The 12,341-nt window shown below is 45.7% G+C and overlaps 1 long non-coding RNA gene across 6 annotated transcripts; it reads left to right on the top strand.

Annotated features, from left to right (window-relative positions):
- Positions 1-6,303: 6,303 nt before the first annotated feature.
- On the top strand, positions 6,304-11,525 carry LOC125543155 (uncharacterized). 6 transcript variants are annotated; one of them, XR_015618349.1, is made up of 7 exons: positions 6,304-6,983; positions 7,438-7,605; positions 8,068-8,239; positions 9,093-9,206; positions 9,728-9,909; positions 10,699-10,801; positions 11,260-11,525. It is a non-coding gene; the product is annotated as an uncharacterized LOC125543155 (long non-coding RNA). The 6 variants fall into 6 exon arrangements; XR_015618347.1 differs by having other exon boundaries at positions 9,102-9,909; XR_015618346.1 differs by having other exon boundaries at positions 9,093-9,909.
- Positions 11,526-12,341: the final 816 nt, after the last annotated feature.

Here is a 12,341-nt window from a genome sequence, read left to right as displayed (position 1 = left end):
TGTCACCGGCATGACACCATGATCTCCATCATCATGATCTCCATCATCGTGTCTTCTTGAAGTTGTCTCATCATCTATTACTTCTACTACTATGGCTAACGCTTTATCAATAAAGTAAAGTAATTACATGATGTTTATGTTGACACGCAGGTCATAAATAAATTAAGACAACTCCTATGGCTCCTGCCGGTTGTCATACTCATCGACATGCAAGTCGTGATTCCTATTACAAGAACATGATCAATCTCATACATCACATATATCATTCATCACATCCTTTTGGCCATATCACATCACAAGGCATATGCTGCAAAAACAAGTTAGACGTCCGCTAATTGTTGTTGCAAGTTTTTACGTGGCTGCTATAGGTTTCTAGCAAGAACGTTTCTTACCTACGCAAAAACCACAACGTGATATGCCAATTTCTATTTACCCTTCATAAGGACCCTTTTCATCGAATCTGATCCGACTAAAGTGGGAGAGACAGACACCCGCTAGCCACCTTATGCAACTAGTGCATGTCAGTCGGTGGAACCAGTCTCACGTAAGAGTACGTGTAAGGTCGGTCCGGGCCGCTTCATCCCACGATGCCGCCGAATCAAGATAAGACTAGTAACGGCAAGCAAATTGACAAAATCGACGCCCACAACAACTTGTGTTCTACTCGTGCATAGAAACTATGCATAGACCTAGCTCATGATGCCACTGTTGGGGAACGTAGCAGAAATTCAAAATTTTCTACGCATCACCAAGATCAATCTATGTAGTAATCTAGCAACGAGGGGAAGGAGAGTGCATCTACATACCCTTGTAGATCGCCAAGCGGAAGCGTTCAAGTGAACGGGGTTGATAGATTCGTACTTGTCGTGATCCAAATCACCGATGATCCTAGTGCCGAACGGACGGCACCTCCGTGTTCAACACACGTACAGCCCGGTGACGTCTCCTACGCCTTGATCCAGCAAGGGGAGAAGGAGAGGTTGGGGAAGTCTCCATCCAGCAGCAGCACGACGGCGTGGTGGTGGTAGAGGAGCGCGGGACTCCAGCAGGGCTTCGCCAAGCACTACGAGAGACGAGGAGGAAGGGGGGTAGGGCTGCGCCAAGAAGGAGATGTTTTCGTGTCTCTGGCAGCCCAAAACCTCAAGTATATATAGGGGGAGGGGAGGGGCTGTGCCCCCACCTAGGTTTCCACCCCTAGGGGTGGCGGCCAGCCCTAGATCCCATCTAGGGGGGCGGCCAAGGGGGGAGAGAGGGGGGCGCACCACTAGGTGGGCCTTAGGCCCATCTGAGCCTAGGGTTTCCCCCTTTTCCCTTCTCTCTTCGCCTTAGGCGCTGGTGGGTGGGCGCACCAGCCCACCTGGGGCTGGTCCCCTCTCACACTTGGCCCACGCAGCCCTCTGGGGCAGGTAGCCCCACCTGGTGGACCCCCGAAACCCTCCCGGTGGTCCCGGTACGTTACCGGTAGCACCCGAAACTTTTCCGGTGACCAAAACAGGACTTCCCATATATAAATCTTTACCTCCGGACCATTCCGGAACTCCTCGTGATGTCCAGGATCTCATCCGGGACTCCGAACAACATTCGGTAACCACGTACATACTTTCCCTATAACCCTAGCGTCATCGAACCTTAAGTGTGTAGACCCTACGGGTTCGGGAACCATGCAGACATGACCGACACACCTCTCCGGCCAATAACCAATAGCGGGATCTGGATACCCATGTTGGCTCCCACATGTTCCACGATGATCTCATCGGATGAACCACGATGTCAAGGACTTAATCAATCCCGTATACAATTCCCTTTGTCTAGCGGTACGATACTTGCCCGAGATTCGTTCGTCGGTATCCCGATACCTTGTTCAATCTCGTTACCAACAAGTCTCTTTACTCGTTCCATAACACATCATCCCGTGATCAACTCCTTGATCACATTGTGCACATTATGATGATGTCCTACCGAGTGGGCCCAGAGATACCTCTCCGTTTACATGGAGTGACAAATCCTAGTCTCGATTCGTGCCAACCCAACAGACACTTTTGGAGATACCTGTAGTGAACCTTTATAGGCACCCAGTTACGTTGTGACGTTTGGCACACCCAAAGCACTCCTACGGTATCCGGAAGTTGCACAATCTCATGGTCTAAGGAAATGATACTTGACATTAGAAAAGCTTTAGCATACGAACTACACGATCTTTGTGCTAGGCTTAGGATTGGGTCTTGTCCATCACATCATTTTCCTAATGATGTGATCCCGTTATCAACGACATCCAATGTCCATGGTCAGGAAACTGTAACCATCTATGGATTAAAGAGCTAGTCAACTAGAGGCTTACTAGGGACATGGTGTTGTCTATGTATCCACACATGTATGTGAGTTTCCTATCAATACAATTCTAGCATGGATAATAAACGATTATCATGAACAAGGAAATATAATAATAACCAATTTATTATTGCCTCTAGGGCATACTTCCAACAAAGTGGACAGTAGGCCATCCCTGAAACGATAAGTGTCATTATGTAATTCCGAAACTAGTAATGATAAGTTGGAATTTTGAAAAATAGGAAGGAGGCAACGATTAGGTGCGTCCAGGCCTGGTCGCTGTTGTGAATCACGTCCACACCTGAACGCTATTGTTAGCAGCGTCCCATGTGTTGAACTTGGCCTCCGTCCGAGGGAAACTCCGAGGCGACCCAAATTGACGCAGATTTTCTTCGTTCTTTATTCATTTAGGTTGGTCAGGTGGACGCCAGTGTTCGTTTTTGTCTGCCGGTTCGTAGGTGCATCCAACACGGTCGGAAGCATATCACATTTGTGCTAGCTTTTGGAAATTTTGAAAAAGAAAACAGCCAACAGAAGTCTTATTTATATTATTTAATCTAAAAAATAAATGAAAACTAGAAAATAGTCAGCTACGGGCAGTAGATCTAGGCAGCGTCGTCGTTGTCCTCCTCCTCCTTGGTCAGGTTGATGTAGATTGGCGCCACCATCCACGGGAACGCCTGTTGGAAGGTTGCCAGCTGCTGCTCCGCCTGCCACGACCAGCAGTGGTGGTGGAGCGGCGAGTGCGCGCGGTGCATCGAACGCACACTCGAAGCACTACCGACAACGCTGGCTGTTCTCGGTGGCGAACCACACATCCCCCTTTGGCGAATCCACCGTGTACGTTGGGTCACGGCGAATGTCGACGGTAGTAGAGCACGGGTGGTGGTGGATCAGCTACGCATGGCCTGAGGCTGGCAGGGCCGGCACCGGAACCCTATCGAGGTTGAGTTGGCACCCTTATGGTAGGTTCACATTGAGCTATGGCGCCGGCATGCCATGCTCCTAGAAGTACTGGCAGCGGTGCACCGGCATGTAGAAGCAAAAGCGCGGCCACCAACTCAAGGTTGACTTATCTATTCTCATAAACTAGGCAATTACCAATTATATTACCCAAGAGTAACAACCAAGTCATCTATACAATGTACCCTTGTAACCACTGAATAAATTATACAGAATAGCAAACGAAGAAGATTCAATGAGTACTTGGAACAACTCACATGCGCCATTCATAGGTCGAGTGGATGATCCTAATGACGAGCGAATGATCCTAATGATGAGTAGCCAGTGAGACGATGCTGCTCCTGTGATGATTAGTGATGCCCGCGCTAGAGTTTGCTTACAACCCTGCGAGGTAAGGAGCGATGGCTACATGCGTATTAGGTTTTATAAGTCATGAAACCTCTATCTATAAGTGCAAAACGGCTCGATTGAGCCTAAACCCGAAATTTTTATTATTGATAATTAATATTCCAGTAATTCTGAAACTAAGAAACACTAATGAGAAATTCGAAAAATAGGAAGGATGCTAGGAATAATAACGGCCAGGGCTGGACGCCAATACCAACAATGTCCAAAGCTGGACACTCGTATAAACAGCGTCCACTGTGTTTGGTTCGACCAGACCCTGTCCGGCTATCTCCGGTCTTCGACTTGTACCCTCAGCAACTTCCGCAGGAGCAAAGCTAGACTCCGCCACCTCTAGCCCACCGAAAATGGCACTCTAGCAACGCACCACCCTCATTTCGCTCCTTGTTATCCCTCTTTGCCAATTCCCATCTTCGTGCCTCGCTCGCAATGGTGATCCGCTAAACCCCCGTTGCTGCCGGGGCCATGGCTGTCCATCTCTGACAGCCATATCCTCCTCAGCAAGGACCGCCCCGACCTCTTACCTGTTACGCTCGGAGCCATCTCTAGCAACACTAACTACTAACATGTCAGCGTGAGCCCTCTCCCCATCCTTTTCGCTCTCCTACACTAGGCATGCATAACCATGTGAGTGGATGCGTTGTGAATTTGTGCGTGAATATCTGTGCATGTTGGCATGAACTCGAGTTGTTTTCTACCGAAAAAGGCTCACATCCCGCTTTATAGATAACACAACGATCATACAACTCGACACCATACCATATACACACGAGACAGGATATAACAATGCAAAATAACAGTGACACCACCACAACCCACTCCAAGATCACAACAAGAATACAAAGAGTGTCCTACAAGAAGCGGTCGGAGTACTCCACCATGACAGAGGTGTCACAAAGAGACGACGTTGCACCCGATGAATCATGGACTCCAAGACGGTGCCTTCAGGAAGGGTACGACACCGGAGCACCGCCACCGCCAATTCAAAAAAATCATGGGTTTCACGAGCAAACCGAAGGAGGAGAGTAGCCGCAACGCCACCTTCACGAAGGTAACCACGTCTACAGTTGCCGTTGCCATTGGCCTGGTGCAAGCCAAACAAGGATTACCCTATCGCACGCACTCTCCGTCTCCGAGACCACTATTGGTCGCTGAACACCGGACACCATGCCGCCCGGACGCCCATGGCAGGGGTAGCTGCTCGCACCCAGCTCCACCCATGACCCACGCCGCCGCACCTAGCAACATGTGCCGGTCGCAGCCTGCGCTGCCCATGCCACCATGCCGCCCGTCACACCGCCGCCACAACACCATCTGTAACCGCTTCGGCGCACCAGCACGTCCGTTTTCCAAGGCGGTGTCCATGCCTGCTCGATCTGGCCCAGGCCTGACCTCCTGTGCATGGAAGACAAAACTTCCCCGTCGCCGCCTACGCCGACCGGGCTTTGCCCGACCACGCCCTTTTTCAACGATTAGGGAGGAGGGAGAGTGGGAGGGGGAACCCCGACGACGGTGGCTAGGGTTACCCTCCATAGCTCACGGGAGCGACACAGAAGGGAGAGGGGAAAGAGGGGAGGCCTCCTGACTAGCTCACCACTCGAGTTGTTTTCTTAGTAGCAAGGAGTGTACCGGAGCACACTGTCCATGGTTGAATTGCTGGAAGCTTTCGCCCTCAAGGCAGCCCAGAAAGCAATCACGACTTGGGTGTAGAATGCACAATTAGACTTTCTTGCGACAGTTTTAGTAGCTAATGAATTAGAAATACATACATTCATGTATGTTAAGACTATTTCTCCTCTAATTTGGCAAAAGCAAACTGGTCTAGAATGGAACAAATGGGCATTTCAGTGATTTGTTATCGATGCCTCACAACCATCACAAAAAAACCAAAGCTCACATATTAAATCTATTAGAGGAAATACTTTCAATATAGTTAAAACAAGAGCACCTGACCGAACCACATAACTGGACGTTGTTTATAACAGCGTCCAGCCATGGACATCATTCGCAATAGCGTCCAGCCTGGACGCCGTTGTCGATAGCGTCCTTCCTATTTTTCAAATTTTGACCTAACCATGATCAATTTTCTAATTGCTGCGGTACTAATTACTAGTAATAAAAAAATCGGGCCTAATCAGAGCACCAATGAAACGGCATGACTGGACGCCGACGATACTACCGTCCAGACCTGGACGCTGTTAGCAACAGAGTCCATCATGGACGCTGTTATTCATGGCGTCCTTCCTATTTTTGCAATTTCCACGGACCCTTTACCAGTTTTGGAATTACAGAATTTTCATTTACTGTTAATTAAAAAATGGCACATAGTACGTGAATCAATTTATAGTAATAATTATTTGCGTGGATGGTTCTGGAAATCCATACAATTAATCTTTATTTATATGAGGCTCTTGAATGCTCCAAAGCGAATCTCGGTTAGGAAGGTTCTAGTGTATCCAGTGGTGCATACTTTGTCTATATTTATTGGTAGGGCCGGCACAAATTGAACGTACAAAGGATGAAGGGGGTGCTAGGCAGGCTCACGCTATCCACGTGTCGCTATGAATAGTCCGTGAGCGAGCGGCCCGCATCCCCCCCCCCACCCCCACCATGAGCCGTCAGCCCGCATGTCCGCTCGCACACCAGGCGCCACTCCCCCGCTCCCCCGCTCCAGCCGCCTCTCCTCCGCTCCCCTCCCCTCTCACGAACCCTAGCGCCGCCACACCCCGTGCAACGGCCACATCCCTTCCCGCTCTCCGCTCGCCGCTCGCCGCACAGCCGCCGCATCCCTGCCCGCTCTCCACCCACCTCGGTCGACCCCTCCCACACCTCTCCTCTGCCCCGAGACCCCCAGCCACCCAACCCCAACTCCGGCGGTCTCCTCTCCCTCCAGCGCCGCCGCTCTATCCTCTTCCGTGACCCTCACCTTCCTTCCTCTTCAAAGGAAGGGATGGGAAGGGAAGGGGAGGGGAGGCCCTAGATCGAGCGAAACAAAACAGCACCGGCACAGGTGCGCCGTCGTCTACCTGGTCCTTGAACCGGCCGTTCCCCTACTAACCATGGCCTCCCCCCCTCTCTCTCTGTATCTCCCACACGGCAGCGCGGTGCAGCCGGCGGCGATGGCTTTCTGGCAGGCACGCCACTTCTTGTTTTGCAGCGTGTGCGGCACCCTCCTCGACTTCAACTCCCAAGCATCCTTGTGTGTTGTGTCTGAAAATCCTGTGGCTAATGCAAGACATGCCCCTTGTTTTCTCAAAATCAATGAATGGTTCCAGGCAAATAACTAGGTCTGCAAGAATGATTTTATACGTTCAATGCTCGTTCAGTTTGGTGCTTGTTTGAATGTTTCTACATTAAGCTTTCTTAGACTCCTCGAATTCAACTGAGCCAGCGGTTATGAATTCACAGTATACTTGATATACTCCTCAAATTCAACTGAGCCCGCGGTTATGAATTCACAATATACTTGATATAGGGCAATATCGATGTCTTCTGAACCTTTAGATCAGTATTTCAAAAGAGCATCAACGGAGTGAGAGTTCATTTCTTTAGAGCATTTGTTATAATCCGCCATTTTGTATTTGCCAATTGCCATCAACTGAGTGAAAGTTCATTTCTTTAGAGCATTTGTTATAATCCACCATTTTGTATTTGCCAATTGCCTTAATTTTTCTCTATCCACTAGGCCCTCAGCATTCTTAGAAGGTCGTCTCATAATTTCTGTGATTCTTCCCTCAATAGGTGGCTTAAAATGGAGGCTTGCATGCCCAAGGCAGGTGGTTAAGGCCCTCTTTAGTTGGTGTGGCAGTGGTGAGTGGAATGCACGATGCAGCAGCCTGGAGAAGTGGCCAACACGGCTTAGGAAGCGCCCCACCTGTGAAGCGATACATCTGATGCCAACATACCAAGGTGAGCATCACCTACTTCCCCACTCTGTATATATGCAAGCCTGTGTGATTTACTCTGCTTCTTCCTCCCCTTTTAATTAATTAATCTCTTACTGAGCAAAGCATGCTCTTTAGGTTGTTAGCACAAATGATATAGTTGAATTAGTCTTCTTTTACTGGTGGTTTTTGGTAATGACTTACTATGCTTCACATATTTGGAAAAGCCCATGCATTTACATTTCTGCTGTCAAAGAAACACGTTCTTAAGGTAACTGCAGGCAAACCAACAAATTCGACTTCCGTTGTGCACATGTTGTTTTATTGAATGTCACACCTACTTTCTGCAAGATATGACTTTGCCGGTCTCAAGTATTACTTTCACTTATTCGATGGTGTTCATATAGCACATTGGTTTATGGTAATGTTTGATGTAATTTCATAGCATCCTTACAATTTTCTTTTGTTCATCTGGACATCCATGTAGGGACTTGAACTCATGGACAAGGCATCATCCTTATTGCAAGATATAATCCTGGCCGGCGGAAGTACAGTGACACAAAGAACCCGGGCGCCGTCTGCTTCCTGCATCGGCAAGCAAGCGGCGGAGCTTCCAACGGGCAGAAATGCGTGCATGTTGGACTTATGACATAACTGAAGTATGTAACTATATTTTGTTATTCCATCTCTTTCTTACTTTGTTATGTGCTTATACTTTAAACATAGGTTAGGGACCTAGAATACATCCTGTGCGGTTACCATCAAAGTTGTAGTTGTAGGTTATAGTTACTACCCTTCAGAAATAATCACGAGTTGGCCTATCATTGTTGTCAGGAACGCACATTATTGCCCTTATTGGGTACGTTCATTTTTCCTTAAAAAAAGGTAATGCACACGACACGATAGGGATACATCATGCACAACATCGGAAAATGCTATATAAAGGAGGAGGGTCGTACAATACATCTTGCTAAATTATGGTGTGTCTCTGTAGTACCCAAGGGTCCAAGAGAGTCTTACAATAAAATGCTACATATAACTAAAAGAGGAGAGTCCCTGCTGTGAGTAGCAAGTCAATTTCTACCAGGGAAAACTAATAAATTCATTTTGTTTTTCAATGCTAAATTTACTCGAAGATTATATTTCTGTATTTCCAATATGGTGTGAAATGAGCGTACTGTAATAATTATGGATAACTTGTCGCTTCTGACAAAGTGCTCCACACACGACAATGTCGGGACGATAACTGCATGACCAAGGGATCCAGCGGCCGCTGCTGGGCTGGGCTCGAGATTCCTCGGCTGGATTTAATCATCGTGCACGAGTCGTCCAAACTCTATCGTCCCCGTAGCACTGCTCCAAGCTAATAGTCTGAGTGTGTGTCTTCTTCATTTTTACGTTCATCAGTTTGTACTTTTTTTTTTGAAATATTCAATATATTTGACAGTAGGTCTGGTTTTGCCTATCTTTCCTTGGTGTTGCCTCCAAATTGATTTCTTTTTTTCTTTCAAGCTACAACAGTGAGTTCACCTAAGTATCTTGATGTGTCCTCGTATATGTTTGGCTTTTTGTTGGAATGTTGTTGGTTGTCCTGTGAAGCGACACTTCTGATGCCAACATACCAAGGTGAGCTTCACCTACTTCCCCACTCTGTATATATGCAAGCCTGTGTGATGTACTCTGCTTCTTCCTCCCCTTTTAATTAATTAATCTCTTACTAAGCAGAGCATGCTTCAATGATCTGTGGCTCCGAAGGGAATTTACTACTAGGAACATATGCAATGTTTGGTTATCTATGTCCATCTAACTGTCAAAAACATCTGTGGAATGCAAAATGGACTGTGTAATACTTCTTGAAGAGGCAATGCTTGTTATCTGTATGCAAGTTTCTAACCGCATTAGCAGGAAAAAGTTTGGTTTCTGTTAGTGTAATCTTCAATATATCATTTTTGCTGCTTGGAACCGGACCTTCGAACTTCTGTTCCGCATGATATTTATTCTCCGGTGAAGTAGTAAAATAAATGCATAGTCTGCCGGCCCTCGCTAAGAGCCCAGCTGATTTAAAATGTGCCAGTGTGCTCCTTCTATATCTACATGTGATGCACATTTATGTCTGACCAATCCATTGGATTGAATTTGTACTGCAGGTTTTACTAAAAAAAATCCATTACCATCACAAGCTGTATGTGGCACAGGTGCTTATTTAGGCAATGCGTAGTCTTAATGTGAGGAGGTGCCGAGATACACAAGGGGTTGGAGCAGGACTGCAGGAGGAGGCGAGGATATGTTTTGTTTCAGATCCACCTGATTAATCCCAAATTTTTGCAAGGTCTGCTTCTTATGCAGAGCTTTCTTTCGATGAGCAGCCTAGTCAATTAATTACAGTTAGTCCTTTTAGTTAGATTTAGTATTAGGTGAATTATTTGCTTCTGTGTCGATGAACAAATGAGTCTGATTTATTTTTGCTTTAGATTATTATCGTTTTCGATGTTGGTTTGAAGTTAAAAGTGAGAAAGAGATTAGGTGATAGGGATATTGTGTGACAAACTTTTATTTTGTCTTGTGTTTAATCCTATTTAGCTTTTGTAGATAACTCTATGATAGCATCTGTACTGACAACAGTTAGATCGTGTATGTCGTAGAATGTTGAGTGCTTGAATTAACTTGATGACCACAATAATTTGTATAGCCGGAAGAAATAGTGATTATATTCGAATCACCTCCTTTTAGCTAAGAGTAGTAGGCAATCTCATTTTAGCTAAGAGGGGCAGGCAAGTGTGAGTCAAATAAAAGGAATGCAAGAACTCAAATTTAGCCTGATAGACGGTTATTTAAATAATTCTGTTTTACTTTATGGGAATTGCACAATGTAGATATTCATAGTGGAATGGGCTTCTTTTCTTCCATAATGTATTTCATCAGCATGGTCTCCAACTCCTCATCTTGAAACATTAGTTTGGAGATTTCTAGAGAAAATAAAATTCTTGTAATAATTTCAGATTTTACATGATCAGTAGAGTAGGAAGGCTTTCAAGAATTCGTAAGATAGTCTTGAACACTTCTCAAACTGAAAGGATCATATACTGACGCAAACAATTTATGTATTGTTTTGTGCCAGTTTGGATTACTCTGAGCAATTCTCTCCGGAGTTGAGAGTACTCTGAGCACTGCCCATAGCGCGCCACGACGACTGTTTGCACATCAGGAGCCTCGCGACGCAGGTCATCTCTCTCCTTTCTCCTCCTCCAGCTTCCCTCCCTTCAGGTCTCATTGTAGCCTTTATGTGCGAGAGGCTTGATTATGGGCATAAGCAGAACAGTTTTCCATTTCATTGGTGCGTGCGCAAAGAGCAATGAACTCGGAAGGGTTTCTTTTCTAATGTGATTTGCTTCATTCCTAAATATAACTCATCGTCTGTGCCCTCTTTTTGGTCCATGACATGGATATTCCTATTGAAACAAAGGTCTGGAATTCACAGTTTGATGGATTGGTAGTCGTTACAGTATTCCTCATTTTCCTGTTTGCCTGGTCTCCCATTGCTATGTTGGATGAAGTTTGCTTGCTAGCTTTTCGTTTACTATGAGAAGTTACATGCATGAGGCATGATAGATGCATTCCTCATATTCTTTCTATCTGCTAACTTTGACTTCCTTTTTCTCATACATTGCTCCTTCTACAGTCCTCATATGACCACATCCTCAGAAGACAATAACAAGTCTGCTTATTCATGCATGCACACCCTCAGAAGACCACAATCGGCCTGAGAAATCTTCTTTGCTCAAACTATGTATGCTTATATACATGAGGCATCTCTGCCTATGTTGCTTGCTTTTTGAAAGCATTGTAAATGGCTATCAAAACTTCTTATAACGCTATGTATCAGCATCGTACCTAAGTATATATTTCCTTGTGACTAAATATTCTGACGAGCTTGCTTCGAATGCTTGGTTTGCTCTCCGCCCTTTGCGCCATTGGCGCAACGGGTCATCTAGTATATAGAAAGAAGGCTTGCTCCGGTGCTTGTAGTCGTCGCTACATGGTCAATTGACCATGATGTATTTTTTATTATTTCTAGTGTTCTTTATACTGCCATGACAATCGATAAATAGATTGGAAGTTTTCTCGCAAAAAAGGGGGTTAGAGCCTCGGATATTTAATTCTACTTCCGGGAGCAGTTGCTCCTAGGCTCTTTTTCTTGCAAATGTAAAAAAGGGAAAAGTTGTATACATAGTATGTTCATATTCAATTCTTATTTGCAAATTTTTTTTGGAGGGGGGGGGGGGGTGCGGGGGCTTAGGCATTTCGACCTGTGAAAAAAGAACAAGTGGAAGGTCAGTATTTTGGCATTTTTAGTCCACTGAACTTTTTTTCACTGGTGAAACACTGCTATTCCGTTTCGCATGAAAAATTGCCAAGCACACTTGGGATACAATCAGAACATCTACAAAGAGAATCATTTTTTAAATCCTTTTACTATTTTTTTAATTATACTATTCATCCGGGAGCAAATACTCTCCCTAGAGCCCAAACACTGCCTTGGGCCTAGAAGTGCTGGCCGTTGGGATGTCTATATTTCAATGGTTTGTCCAAAGTTATGCATGTATGCCCCTTTGAGAACTGGGGCTGGATTAGGGTTAGAGCCATCCTAAGCCCTAGCCCTATGCCCACCCTCAACTATGAGACTAATTTCCTTCCCTAAAACTGAAAGTAATTTTTCTTTCTAAAATCATTATCTGGCAAAATATTAACCATTTATTTATG

The sequence above is a fragment of the Triticum urartu genome, chromosome 3A (genome assembly GCF_056163025.1).
Source record: "Triticum urartu cultivar PI428250 chromosome 3A, HENAU_Tu73, whole genome shotgun sequence".
Taxonomy (NCBI): Eukaryota; Viridiplantae; Streptophyta; class Magnoliopsida; order Poales; family Poaceae; genus Triticum; species Triticum urartu.
This window is presented reverse-complemented; position numbering and strand designations above follow the sequence as displayed.